We start from the raw sequence: 15,082 nt of genomic DNA, 5'->3' as shown, positions 1-15,082 counted from the left end.
ATCTGCATTTATATTGTCAATGCACAAACTTTCTTTACTTCCTGAAGCATGAAATCACCTTTCAGAAGAAGAAAGAAATATAACCCCCCATTCTTGAGAGATGTAGCAGTTCTGTCTCAGGCTTCAGTTACACAGAGAAATGTTTAAACACTATATTCTGACTTCAACATCAACCAATCTCCTGGAAGCTGTCTGCTTTGCAAGTGAAAGTTACACTATTGTTTTTAAAGTGATCTATTAGTACTTCACATTCTTTTAGGGCTCCTAATTCTCCATCTCTAAACCAAAGGGAGGTTTATTACTGACGTTGACACAGTCAGCAGAACTTGGCCCACAGTGTCCCACATTAAGTTCTCTTTTAGGCCTGTGTTCCTGTGGCACAGAAAAAAGGGAAGTATGTATTTTAATGAAACTACAGACTGGAAGAGAAGGGTTATTTGGTAAGCTGCAGCATTAGGATGCCTGTTAATGCATTTGATATACAGTCCTTTAATGCTATTGAATTAATATGTTTCTTTGGGTTATTTTAGGGTGTTTTGTGCTAGGTCTTTATGATCTGTGCTGACATTCATTTCTTTGGTGGGTTCACACAGACAGTTCTGTGAAAATCCATTGACTTAATTCAAAATCAAGGCAGCAAAATGGTATATACTCACACATTTAATTACAATGTTTGGGCCAGAGATCATCAGTTGCTTTCTAGTATGATGGCTTGTTTCTTGCTGGTTTTGCTAATGCTCATGACAAAGTTCTTGTCTATCACCTGTGTCAGAGACTTCCTATCTACTCTGAGTTTATGTGCAGCTCAGAAGAGAAGTTCTGACCTTAAAGAAAACAATATGCTTTTGGTTATCTTCTGAAAATGTAAGCTTTTATTTTCAAAGTTAATGAGATCACAAAATAGACATGTTAACTTATTAATTCTTTGAAGTACAGAATACTTTTATTCACTCTAAATGTGCCAATTTGAAGCACGAACTTAGTTTGTGTTGGTACAGTCTAGACTAACTACTTCTGCATGACTGTGACTGCCACAGCCTTCCACGTATAGTCTCAGCCATAATGTGTGCTTCAAACTGTGTCAACCTTCTAAAAGCCGTCTTTATCATTTTGAAGAGAATGGGAGAGAAATTTGCTTCATTTTCTAGCTTTTTTCTCTTTCTTTTGTGAACTGTGATGTATTTCAATGTTCTTTTATTAGCTGAATCACATGGTAGAAAGGCTTAGTATCAAATGAGGTAAAAATACCCTCAGTGATCTGTGGAAATGGAGCTAGAAAATTTGCTCCAGTACATGCAGTTGATGCTCTAGGTTCAGTAAAAGGAACAATAGCAAAAAACTTGGGAACACCTACACTGCACAAAATATTTCAGAGCTTTCCTCCCAGAAGGGCAGGTATGCCAAAGAACAAGATGGGACTGAGCTGTTTCCAATCGCTGACCTCTCTTGAGTCCATTCAGTGTAGCTGCCATCTGTATCAGCGATAGAACTTTCAGAGCAGGCATTGAATATGAAGAAATATATAAGCTTTAAAAGTGGAACCTGTGATTTCAAAAACCTTGTAGTTAAGCCTGCTGTGCTTGCTGTTAAAATGTAGTTATGGTAGGAGAAATTAGTGTTAAAAATGGTACCTCCTTTACTCAACAGTTTTGCTATTTTTTGGGAATCAGACAGGGTTATTTCAATGCCCAGACCATACTCCCCCTGGCCTTCTTAGCCCTTTGCAGCCATTAAAGTTCAGAACAATTTAGTTCCTACTTTTGTTGCTCATCTATCACCAAATTTACTGACACTCATTGGCTTTTCCTGCAAGGTGACAATTGTCAAGATACAAAGAGTATGTTAATTTGACGAAGGTCATATTTCCATGACAGCAGCAACAGTATAACATGGAGCATAAAGCAAATAGCAAACTGCGAAAAGCTGTGCCAAACCAGGATGCTTCTTTCTTGTCTTAACCATCCAAGGTACCTGTGTCCAAAGCAAAGGATACTGTGAGCATTTCTGCATGACAGTTGGCAGGAGAGAGCCCTACATGGATGGCAGACTGGTCTGAAGGGCTATTGGAGGGTGCTGGAAGGGAATGCTCTAGGATTCCCTGCCTGCTGCATTCCAGTAGATTCCATGGATTGTATCTCTGCATCCTGATGAACCCTTCATATGACAAGGTTGGCACTTGGACAGGAAAAAAAGAAAACATAAAACAGTACAGAAGACATTCTTGGAGGTAAGGAGAGACAGTATCTCTTACTCTCTTCTATGTCACGATGCACAGGAATCAGGAGTCAGCCAGGAACTGAGAGGGTGGTGGGATTTGAGAGCAGGTTGTTTTGTCTCTGTCAGTAGGCTGCAAGTTTGTTTATGAAAGACACAAACTGAACTGAAGATTAAATCTGCCTGATTTTTTTTGATCTCCATCTGTTTATGTGGACTGACGTGAGTCCAGCAGCATTATGCAGTGAAGCTCTTTGCAAGACCAAAAGCTCATAGACGCCTGAATTTCTCTCTCCATCCCTAGAAACTTGCTAGAACCTAGAAGGGTCATGGATATAATTACATGTTGAAACCTTAGAGAAAATTTGTTCTTTATTCTTCAAACCAGAAACTACCTGGCATGACCTACTTTTCTTTTTCTGATAGTCAATAGGATACGAATATAGGTAAGCATAATCCTTTGTCTGCAAAGATAGCATGACAAAATACAGAAAAGAATGTAGACTACAGGTTTAACTTTTATTTTTTTTCCTACGAATATGGCGCCTTTCCATGCCAGTTTTGTAAAGGTTTTTTTCACCGTATTGCATTGCAGTTACTCTGTTCAAGGACCAGTCTCATGCCAGGTGTAAGATGTCCTGCATCTCACATGACATGTTTTGGCAGCTTTTGCCACATTCTGTATTGTTAGCACAACTTCTGTTGTCTTCCTGGCATAATGAAGATGCTAGCACACTACTCAACTGTCCTTAGATAACTCTGTGTATCTTAGCCTAATATCTGTCAAGTTTAGTGTGACTCCATGTTCTACATCTTTTTATAAAAGACCTATTGTTCCTAGTCAGATAGTCTTGGTTATATGCTTATTAGCACATTAAATAACCTGCTTTAAATGTCACCTGAAGCAGTGCAGAAAATCATCAATACCAACTGTGAATTTAGCCTAGATGCTTTGAACTTGTATCTGATATGCCTCATGTCTAATATGTTCCACAGAAAAATTCAGCAAAACATCAAAGTAGCACTTTCCCATGAGCCTTCACACCCTGAAGAGCCAAGGCAATGGAAAGCAGCCAAGTAAGTTCATACTGCAAAGTCATAACTCACTTTTCATTGCGTGATGAGTCCATCATCTCTCACTACTCAGTTTTAAGAAGCAGGAATCTTTCAAGCAGACCCCAGGAATGCAGGCTAGTGACCCTGTTAATCTTTCCTGTACTTCAGTGTCATCTGTCTTTTCTTTCCTTTCTTTTTTTTTTTTTCCCCTCCGTCCCCTGTACCCCCCGCAAACCCCCCCTCCCCCCCCATCTCGACAACCTGGCCAGCAGGAAATCAAAAGAGCAAAAAGTAACTTGTCTTCTCAGTAAGTAGGGCACCTTTCATCATGTGAAACGAAGTACCTTTTTTTTTAAACTAGAGCCTGAACTGGAAGCCTGAACACATCGTGAAGAACCTTTATCTGCAGAAAGCTCTGTGAACAGCCCTTCTTATCGCACCTAATGTTTACCACACCTAACTGCAAGAAGGCCTGCTATTTGTGCTGTGTCTTGTTCCAGTGGAGACGGCTGCTACATTGGACCAAATGTGCACCTTCTGGGTTAGCAAAACTTATAAATATGTATGGATGAATTAGTATATGACTGCAGCATACAATTACATGCCTTGTCTTCTGTGTGCATAGTGGATCTAGCCCTTCATAATTCTGCTGCTGGCCACTGCTGAGATCTCTTGATAGAAGGGGTGGAAAACTCTGCAAGTCATCTTTAAGATAGCTTTGAGCTATCCCAGATCTCCCTCTGCTGCAACTATCTGTTTTATAATGCTATCACTGTTCCATCTAGAAGAGGGAACAAAGGTATCCACACCATGCTCGGCTCATCATGGTTTGCTCTTTTTAAGGCTGGACCACAGTTTGGGAGAGCAACACTGCTCTGTAATGTTTTTCAGTGCACTTACTACACTGACGTGTAATGCTATGTGAATATTAGCTCTGTGTGTGTGTGTGAGGTACATGCATGCCTCTATGAGCATGTGTATGTAAACAGTCTATGCATTTACAAAGTCAAATGCCTGCAGTAACACTGAATTTTCTGATTTAGAAAGAATATAAAGTCCAATTTGCTACCATGATTAAATCTGTTCCAATTCTATTAAGTTTAGGAAGACTGTCTTTTGGGATTTGAAAGAGAAAGCAAACAAAAGCCAGCTGTTAAAATCAGTGACTTCTAAAAACTGCATTTTCTGTAATAATCTCCCATGTCAGTAGAGAATACAGATTTGTGGAGTTCCAGTGCAGTCAGTTTCAGACTGACTACTTGTGCCTGTATTATCTTTTCAGGCTGGAGAACCTGCTCATTAAAGACACACATTAAACACAGAGTTCTTATTCATGCCTTTTGATTTCAGATATTGGCTTAGCCAGTGACTGCTTTGTGACAAGACTAAATGGTTATTCTAGCATAGGCTGTTTTAAAAATAATGCGACTGAAGAAGTAGAGAACTTTGAGACCCTTGGAGGTACACGTGCTTGTAAAGGAAGGTAGGAAACTGAATGGAAAGCAAATGTTAACTTGAAGGTTTTTTGTGAAGAAAGGAAATATTTGCCTAGGTAAACAATGAAAAGAAGCTTGTCTGGAAGAGCATGCTACGTTCTGATAAGCTTAGTATCAGTCAGAAGAGCAAGGATACTAGCCTGATTCTTTGGACACGTTTTAATGAAGGTGATTTCTCATACTGGAAGCTCTAACTGCAACATAAAAGGCATGTATTATGCAGGATTATGTGGTTCTTGAAAGTGTATTCCTGACCAGAAGTTAAACGTAGAACTTCTACATCATCATTAAAAGCAGAAGCAAAATCTCCTACTCAGGTAAAAAAAGTGTGTTTTCTCTTCCTTTCTAAATGAAAATGGAAAATAACTTGTTAGATTACTCTTTTTTTACCCTTGAGTACCTTTCTCTCTGACTATCCTTTATGTGGATATCATAGAATCATATAATGTCCTGAGTTGGAAGGGACCCACAAGGATCATTGAGTCCAACTCCTGTCCCTGCACAGGACACTGTATCTCTGAGGGTGTTGTCCAAGTGCTTCTTGAATATCACCAAGCTTGGCGCCGTGGTGCCTCCCTGGGGAGCCTGTTCCAGGGCTCCACCACCCTCTGGGGGAAGAACCTTTTCCTAATATCCAGCCTAACCCTCCCCTGGCACATCTCCCTGCCATTCCCTTGGGTCCCATCGTTGGTCACCAGAGAGAAGAGATCAGCGCCTGCCCCTCCTCCTCCCCTTGTGAGGAAGCTGCAGACTGTGATGAGGGCTGCCCTCAGCCTCCTCTTCTCCAGGCTGAACAAACCAAGGGGCTTTAGCCACTCCTCATATGGCTTTGCCTCTAAACCCTTCATCAACTTTGTGGCCCTTCTCTGGACAGTCTCTAGTAGCTTTATATCCTTAATTTACTGTGGCGCCCAAAACTGCACCCAGTGCTCGAGGTGCGGCCGCACCAACGCGGAGCAGAGCAGGACAATCCCCTCCCTTGACCAGCTGCAATGCAGGACTTGATACACCGTGGGTCACAGTCAGCCCTTTTGGTTCCAAGGGCACACTGTTGGCTCATGTCCAGCCTGCCATCGACCAGACCCCCAGGTCTCTCTCTGCAGAGCTGCTCTCCAGCCTCTCATTCCCCAGTCTGTATGTATATCCAGGATTGCTGTGCCCCATGGTGTAAAATCCGGCACTTGCCCTTGTTAGACTTCATACGGTTGGTGATTGCCCAGCTCTCCGGACTGTCCAGCTCCCTCTGCAGGGCCTCTCTGCCCTCAAGAGTGTCAACAGCTCCTCCCGGTTTTGTGTCATCAGCAAACTTCAGTATTCTTTCAAGTCCTGCAGCCAAGTCATTAACACAGAGACTAAACAGTATGGGCCCCAAGCTGGATGCCTGTGGAACCCCACTAAAGACTGTCCGCCAGCCCAATGTAACTCCATTTACTATGACCCTTTGAGCCCAACCCATCAGCCCATTGCTCACCCACTGCATTACATGCTTATCCAGATGTGTGCTGGACATTTTGTCCAGGAGGATACAGTGAGAGACAGTATCAAAAGCTTTACTGAAATCCAAAAAAATCACATTGACTGTCTTCCCTTGGTCAACTAGGTGGGTAACCTTGTCACAGGAGGAAACCAAATCTCTTAGGCAGGACTTTCCCCTCATGAACCCCTGCTGGCTGGGACCAATGACTGCACTGTCTTTCAGGTGTTTTTCAGTAACTCCCAGAATAATCTTCATAAATTTACCAGGCACAGAAGTGAGACTGACAGACCTCTAGTTACCAGGGTCATCCCTGTTGCCCTTCTTTGTTAGTTTTGAAATCAGCAAGAAAACAAGAATTGAGGAAGGACTGAAGACACACTTAGTGCTTATTGGTCTGGACTTGTTCTAGATACTGGGTGTAAATAAGGGAAATCAAAGACCCTGCAGTCAGTCTCCTGTAGCCCCAGGGGCTTAAAGATCTTTTTATGAAGCTCACAATTCTGAATGTTAGAACATGTATAGAAAAAAATCCATAGAGAGTGGGAGAATGCTTAGTTGTTACTTTTTAAATTAGCAGTCTATATTGTATGTTTATAATAAAGTCTTATTGACAAAGCTAGAAATATTTCTTAAGCTCCAGATGGCTGATTTTCTTTATGACTTGCTGTAGGGTAAAGACTTTGATTTTATATATTTTGATAATCTATCCTGATTATTGAACTAATACTCATTGTTCTCCCTATGCTGCAACAATACCCTTGGAGAAACTGCAGCATATGGCTTGATGAGGGAAAAGTCAAGGTTAAGAAAAACCTCTTTAGCTGTGCCTCTCATTTCTTTGTTTCCTTTTTCTTAAGGCTAGGACCTGTAAATTTGACAATATCTCTTTAAATGCTTCCTAGTGACAGGATTTTCATTCTAGGTAGTGCTTTTCAATGGATGGGGAAAGGTCTCAAAATATGCCCTCAACTTCAGAAGTTCTAATAAATAAAAAAAAAAACAAAAAACAAAAAACAAACAAACAAAACCACACACACACACACAAAAAAAACCAAACCAAAAACCAGATGGGAGAATCTAGTGGAAAGAAAGTGCAAAGGGCAAAGCTGCACTTGTTTTGCATGGGTGATGGAGGAGACAGGAGCAGAGAATCCAAAGCCCTTGTGCTGCTGAGCGAGATTGCCACGCCAGGGGGTGAACTGGCAGGATGCACTACAGTGTAATTGCAACACCTTCAGAATCAGAATATCATTATCATTAAATAAGTATCCATTTAGGAGGAGGACATAAGGGGCTTTAAAAAAATGAGACTATTGACTTGTCTGGGCAGTTTGCATTTTGATTTACTTCTTTCTTTCTTTCTCCAGGTTAAAATGTATCTAAATACCTGGAGGTCAGTTTTTGCCTGCAGGTGAGTTCTAAGAATACTGCATGGTCTTACTGGTACAAAGCAAGCAACACGGGGCGGTACTCTCCATAGAAACATGTTACACCTTACAGTCTCTCTGAAAAGTTATCTTGAAACAAACTGTGGTTTGAAAAGGAGCATTTCCTCTGCCTACCTGTGAACCCCATGATCTCTTTCTTTTTTCTGGATGTGCCCTGTTGTAAATAAAACTCCAGTAAAATTATTCCATATTAACTGTGAGTTGCTTCAGGGTTTTCTTGGAGGGAGGGAAATGTATCAATCAACACACTAGAAAGCATCCATAGCACCCTCTGTCTTCCAGAAAATAACCAAGATGGGGCCAAAGCTGTGTCTGAGAAAACAGGACTGTATTGCAGTGATAGCTCATAATGCAATCTTCCATTTTATATCCTTTCTTAAAACAGTGTCTTATACTGAGCCAACATGAGACCTGTGGGCTGCACACTAACATCTCTGGTGGTGTGCCGTTCTGGGCAGAGGCTTGTTCTGGTGTTCTCTGACAGCTTCAACTGGCTACTTTTTTTTGTTCATTTGAAAGAAAACGTATTTTCTGAAATTTTCAGAAATTATCATTGTAGAAATTATCATATTGTAGAAATTATAATTTTTCTAGAAAAAAAGGAATGAATCATAGCAATTAGGCCAAATTTTGAACCAGGACTAGGTGCAGGTATCCTGTGTCCCATGGGAATTCTCTGATTGCTGCACTAGGTCCAGTGGGCTGAGTCAGTTAATATTTTACAAAGTCAGATAGCGCTGAAATGGAATCTCTCTATTCTGGAGGGCAGAATGGCACAGACTTAAGCCTCTGATCTAGGTCAGAATGAAGCAAGACAGAGATTTGGGCCTGAGGTGGTCTTCAGTTCCAGTGAGCCCATCAGCTTATTAGCTGTTTGTAGGGTCCCTCTGCTTGTGATGGGTGAAGTTCTGTCTTATTTCTCAATTGTTTTTAAAGTTCTACAACAGAAGAAAAAAAAATACTGAAATTCAAAATTCTAAGTGAAAAGTGTTGTGGGTTTTTTTTGTTGTTGGCCCAGGTAACTTCTTAGAATCATTTGAGGTGTCAAAAGTGGGTAGTTAAATTTCTCCTAATTCGGAGGTCCAGCTGTGCTTGGAGTTGCACAGATTTTTCTTTAAGTTGCATTTAAATAGGTGACATTATAACAGCAAAATTAATTTTAGAGGTATTTACATCTCTTCAGAATTTTCTGTAGTACTTTGCTGAATTTAAATAGATTCATAGTAAAAGTAGAAAATAATCAGTCTACTAATTCTGGTTTACAAAAAAATAATACTTGCTTGAGCTGTGTGTGTCCCAAAGTAAGAAGCAGTTTTCCTAACTGCTTCAAAATACAACTGCTTCCTAATACAACTTTCTCTTTCTTCAGTGTGTTACGATGTTAAAACTGTCCCCTGATTAAAAGCACTGATCACATTCTCAACAAATGGGGAAAAACTAGTGTCATGTGGACAGAGGTTCAGGAGAGAGCACTCAAGGTAGATTTTTCATTTGTTTGTTTTTTGAAAACTGAGGTTGAGCCATCAAGGAATGTGTAAAATATTTCTTTTTCTTAAGCTCTGCAGTGCTGTTGTCAAATCTGTTGTCAAAGCAATCAAAGTAATGATTATGATTAGCTGATGAAATGGGTTTGTGAGTTACGGGCAATATAAATATTTTGGCATTAGTTCTGTATTCATACCATGGAATAAACTTGCAGAACCTCTGCACTGGAACGCAAGTAAAAGGGATCATAAGGGATGTTTTACATGGATATTGTTTTTCTTAGGGAAAAGTACTTCATTTATATCTCTACTTTTCAGAGTTTTCTACACGGTTCCTAGATAAATACACATTCCATTCCCTCCCAGTTGAAAATACAACATAAAGAAAAATAGACAACTGCTTAAGAAAAATATTTTACTTAACTAGACTCAAGGGGTTGTCTTGACCATGAGAAAGCAATAGCACTATTCACAAGGGAGAGATAAATTCTTTGTTGTATGGGGCTTCACAAAGTTATTCCGCACTGCTCAGCTACCATTTGATTGCGTAAGCTTTTGCCAGCTGTCTGCAAACAGGAGAATTTATTATAGAAGGCAGGAATTACACTGGTCATGCTACTGACGTGACTACAATTTGGACCAAGGTTTAACTTGCAAGGTTAAAAATTTGAGAAGCAATTTCCTCCAAGAAAAGAGTGATAAAGAAATGACAAGGCAAGTAAAGTTCAATGGCATAGGAATCATGTATTTATTAAAATGATCTGTATTGCTCACAAGCGGGCCAACAAAAAGTGTAAAACCCCTTGAATGTTCAGCACCTGGGGAGATGTTAAATCTTAGTTCATCTCTAGCTAGCTTTGCCCTCACAGGGCGTGGCGATGTAATGGTATCTTTAGATGAGATGAAAAGCTCTCTGTCATCCATAATTTTCATGGAGGGAACAAAAGAGTGAATTTGGTCAATCTTAACAAGGACTGCTTGGTTCCCGAGTATTTTCTGCTGCACCCTGCAGTAGTGCCAACTATCAGAAAGCTGAACCAGAATATGCAGACTATGACTAAAATTCTTTTTTCACATTGACCTTGCTGGTGTTACTCTGCATTTACATTCCTGTGGGTGAAAGAAGAAACTGTGTACGTGATTCATAGATAGGGTAGCCTGAGTGTGGGCTTATCCCAAATGGCTTTTTCGGAGACATCTGTGTAATTCTGACTTCCAGAAAGAACTTATAAACAAAGTGTAAATGAGCATGCAGTTTACTTGATTGATCTATGTGTACAGTTTATTGCTGAGGTTTTTCACTTAGTATTCACTTCACAAATAAGAGATGTAAAATGCTTAAATTAAATGAAGCAGAAAAAAAATATATTGATTCTCTCCTTTCCCTCCATCCTTCTTACTAAAAGTTTTTGGCTCTTTTACATTAGTGGCTGTGCTATGTATTGGCATTTATGCTAATGAAGAGCCCACGATATTTCCTAAATGTTCCACTAAAAGGACCTTGTTAATAGCTTCCACTTATCCAGCAAAAGAAAATCTCCTACAATCTCCAACCCATTGTGCAATAAAACAAGGACATAGAACGGGCGTGAAAGTGGAGTCTCTCCTTAACTGTGCTGTCCTTTATGCCAGTACTGCCAGATACTTTGTTCGAGGAGATAAAACCTGTAACTGCAGGTTAAAATAAGCTTGCCCAAGGATCTGTATTTGTTCAACTCCAGTGATGGAAATAGACAAAAATGAAATCTGAGCGTGGCCCTGTGGTTTGTATCACAGTAGTGACTGGTAACCTCACTGATTCATGTGGAGTTGATGTGATACTTAACGTAAAGGTGGGGCACTGATGTTGGCAATTGCTTTTTACCTTGCCATTGGTTTTCATTCAAGAAAGTGTAAACTGCAAAAGCTATGGCTAGTCTTGGATGTTCTTATCGAGGTGATCTCAGGCAAGTCCAGTAAGACTAGAGCAGCAATGCCAAGGATATAATTCATGTATGGTTCATCTCCCAGCTCTAATAGCTGTTAAACTGAAAGTTAAAGATTCTTTTAATATTCTAAATGTGATGCTTCCTCACAAGGAATAAGAGTAACTATTTTAGCTGTTTTTTAACAATTAGTTTTTCTTGCCACATTTTAACGAATTCGGTAGTCTTCATCTAATCAGCAATTTTAAAATGGTAATTTAAAGACTGTGAGCCATAAAGGTTAAAAAATACCAATACTAATAACTTCCTATTATTAAAAAAATCAATTGGATAAGAAATTAGGTTTATCTCAGTGAAATTGCATAGTATATGAGAAGTCATAAAGGTATACAAATGCAGAGCGATCAATGCCAAAATTTAAAACATCTTTAGGGGACATCAATGTTATTTGCATATATGTTCACTAATTTGTCTGTCTTTATTATACCGCAGAATGCAGTCTTCTAAAATCCTTCAAATAATGTAAGGGTTTGCACTGAGACAGCTGCTTTATAAATATTTGTATTTTCTTTTTAGAACTAGAAATACTTAGAAATTTGAGCTCTGCTTGACTATTGTGTTAACCTCTATTTTCCTAAGAACAGGAAAAAATTAATTAAAGGTTCTCTAGATTGATTTTTTTCATTTTCTCTTGTGAACAAAAAAGGTTAAGTACAGAATCTTTTTTGGAGAGTGTCTTTTTTGTGTTGTTCATGTTTATTTCTGTCAACATTATTAAAATAGTAGGACAAACCTCTGTGTTTTCAAATTAGTCCTTCAAAGACAGTGAAAAACTCAGTTATGCCACTGTGACTTCCACATTCTCTTTATTTTTGGTGAAAACTTGGCATCACTGTAAGATATGCAAATACAGTAAGAATGCAGAGCTTCATTGTTTTAAATTGACCTGAGACAACCCTCTGGCTCTTCCATATTAATCCACAGAAAATTCCAATTCCCTGTATTTTGAAATTAAATCCAAGCTATGGAGTTCTTTGTAGACAGTAGTTGAGTTGGAATTTCCTGCGCTTAGAAAGTAGACAGCTTTGGGATTGAGGATAGGTATATTTGTTGCAATGTATTAAAAAAAGTTTATTCATAATGCAGTGTGTAATTGGCATATAATTCTTTTACAATGAATCAGTAACACTAACAAATCCTACAGTGCACTCAACGCAGGAGAAAAATAGAAAACTGCTACGTCATATTGGCACTGCGTTAGAAACAGCAGGAACCATTTCTGGAAGCGCTGCTAGATATCCCCAAAGATTTCAGCTACCTTTACTACATGCTAGAGGCACTAATTTGAAAATGGAATTGATACTTCATGCATTCTAACTCTCACTTTTGCAAAACTATATAAAAGGTTACTGTTTTGCTGTGTATCAAATATAACACAGGTCTTCTGAGGCTATGACATTGTTTTCTCATACCTACAGTCAGTACTTCAGATCATTTAATATAAACTGACTGTTTGGACAGAGAATTCTTAGAATGCCAACAGAACCCAAACAAAATGAGATATGTCATGTCCTTGGATGTTTTCCAGTGATTAATAGTCATCTTTTCTTGGGTGAAAAGTCTTGAGGAGCAAAAAAATACAATGACAGGGGCAGCCTTTTCATTTTCTACCTGCAGGAGCTCTTTAACATCAGCTTTACTAAACTAGTTAGTGGCTCTTGAGTGTTGCTGGAAGACTGCTGTTGAAACAAATCCCTCTCTCAAAAAAAATTATTAACACTGACTCAGTTCAATGCTTTTGCAGCTTCCTTCAGCATCAGCTTGGTCTCTTAGTGGAAGCAAAACTCCATAACCACTGTTGTGTATGAACACATTCCAGACTTGAGCTGTGTTAGGGAATTCACTCTAGAAACCCGGCATTTTCTTCCCAAAGACTTGATTGCCACCAGTTGTCCAAAATTGGCCCTGTGATCCAAGAAGTCTCTCCCAATCATATTTCTGTACAAATGTCATGAAACGTTTCTTCTGTGGAAATATTTCCACACTTGAGCTTTGTTTCAAATGCTGTGTAGAATTCTCAATTATACACAACGTAATATCTATAAAATTCCTTGCTAAGACCCGGTGAGACTGTAAGTGTGTTGGAATTAGGCTATTTTCTTGATTTGTTTTTCTAAAGAGTTTTCTTTCTGTTTCTACTCTTTCTCTCTTTTCTACTCTCTTTCTTCAATTTTATGGTCACTGTTATTGGCAGCAGTGTGATTACAAAAATAGGTCACAGGGAAATAGTTTTACAACAGCACTCCCTTACACTAACCAGTCATACTTGCATAAAGAGACTGAGTTACTTCCTTGCTTTCTGTTTCCAAAAATACCTCCTGTGGACTGGAAGGAACAGCTACGGTTCCAAAAAAGGTGTTCTGCAAGAAGAGGTGCTGACTCTTCAGATAGGAAAAACAGGCTTGAAATAGCGGTGGCTGGAAGTCAGCACTGAACTAGAAAGGCCTAGCAACGGGCATCTCTTTCCTTCCTCAGGAGGACCTTGAGAATTTTGCTGTTCCAAATGCAGGGGAAGCACAGCAAAAATGCAAGACATAGTAGTAAAGCCAAATGACGTTTGTGTGGGGAGGTGCAGGATTGTGTTAGGGCTTTATCTTTTGTATAGGCAATATTCTACTGCTTTAAAGAAAATACATTATTTGCACATCCTGCTAGTGGAATATGGATGTATTAATACAAAATGAGCTGAAAGTAAATTTCAGCTGGAAGTAAATGAGCTGACTCCATTTTTGACCAAGTTAAATCTAAATCAATCCTAGATAGGCACTAATTAGGTCAGACCCTGTTTATCTCTTGAGGCCAAATCCCACGTATCTTTTTTATATGCTGACTTTAGAGTTGCTGTTCCTGTTAATTTGGTGAACAGGGTTCAGTGCTCTAGCCATGACATTTGTTAGCAACTGCAAAAACCAGTAGGAGCATGGGACCTATTTTGGATAATGAACACCCTGTTTCTCTCAAAGTATTCCATTAGTAAGGTGATGGACAAGGTTTTATTAGCAATTCAGTTAGCTTTCCTATAATCTTATGCTTCTTTCTTTTCAGATAGCCTTGAACCACAGCTCTCTGAAAGTGACAGATGATTTATTTTTGCTGCAAGTAGCTGCTGAAGTTGCTCATTAACAGTTATTGATACCATAACACTTTTTGCTATAACAGACTTTCTTTTGATTATTAGAACTTCTTTTAGCTTGGGTTCTCAAGAGCTTACTCGTAGCAGCTTAATCAATATTTTGATGTCTCTAATGGATTTTTTAAAAAACAATTTGTCCCATTTTTCTTTATTTACTAAAATGTCTATTGGAATCAAAAGAACTATTTCCTCATTTTAGTCTCCTGGAGAAGATTTTTTCAGAAGTACCAATTGCTAGGAATATGAAATTGTATGTACGGCGTTTCTCGGGTACCTGTTTGAAATTCTCAAAGTGCTCAGAAGTTATTATATATAGTGTCATCAAGCAAACCATGTGCAAATAACATATGGGGCTGAATCCAACCTATTGTGATAGATAAAACTGACTTTGAAAATCAGGCTTTATTCTGAATCCTAAGACCTAAACCAAACTAAACTAAAACTAAAATATGGTATTCAGCACACCAAGTTTTTCCCACCAAACCCTAAGCTCATCAGTAATAATTTTTATGTTATTTTTATTTGTGTTTGATCTGACTTTTGATTAAAAAGAAAGTTCTTCACATTTTTGCATTAATTTAAATGGGAATAGGATTGGACTAATCCTATGGTGTATATATATAGACTAATAGCTGGAGTTTTTAAATAATAAGTTTGCATACAACTAATCCAGAGGAGCTGTTAGTACTACAAGTTATTCCAATTGTTTGGTTTGCCTTGTTATTGCAATATTTATAATTAAATGTTTTCAGCTTTGTTTGTGGTAGAGCTTTGTTCTTTATAATTCTT

The 15,082-nt window shown here is 38.8% G+C and overlaps 1 long non-coding RNA gene across 1 annotated transcript; it reads left to right on the top strand.

The window, feature by feature from the left end:
- Window positions 1-900: 900 nt before the first annotated feature.
- On the top strand, window positions 901-6,314 carry LOC142062966 (uncharacterized). The gene is made up of 3 exons (XR_012662595.1): window positions 901-2,227; window positions 3,211-3,291; window positions 3,632-6,314. It is a non-coding gene; the product is annotated as an uncharacterized LOC142062966 (long non-coding RNA).
- Window positions 6,315-15,082: the final 8,768 nt, after the last annotated feature.

The sequence above is a fragment of the Phalacrocorax aristotelis genome, chromosome 10 (genome assembly GCF_949628215.1).
Source record: "Phalacrocorax aristotelis chromosome 10, bGulAri2.1, whole genome shotgun sequence".
NCBI classification, from domain to species: domain Eukaryota; kingdom Metazoa; phylum Chordata; class Aves; order Suliformes; family Phalacrocoracidae; genus Phalacrocorax; species Phalacrocorax aristotelis.
This window is presented reverse-complemented; position numbering and strand designations above follow the sequence as displayed.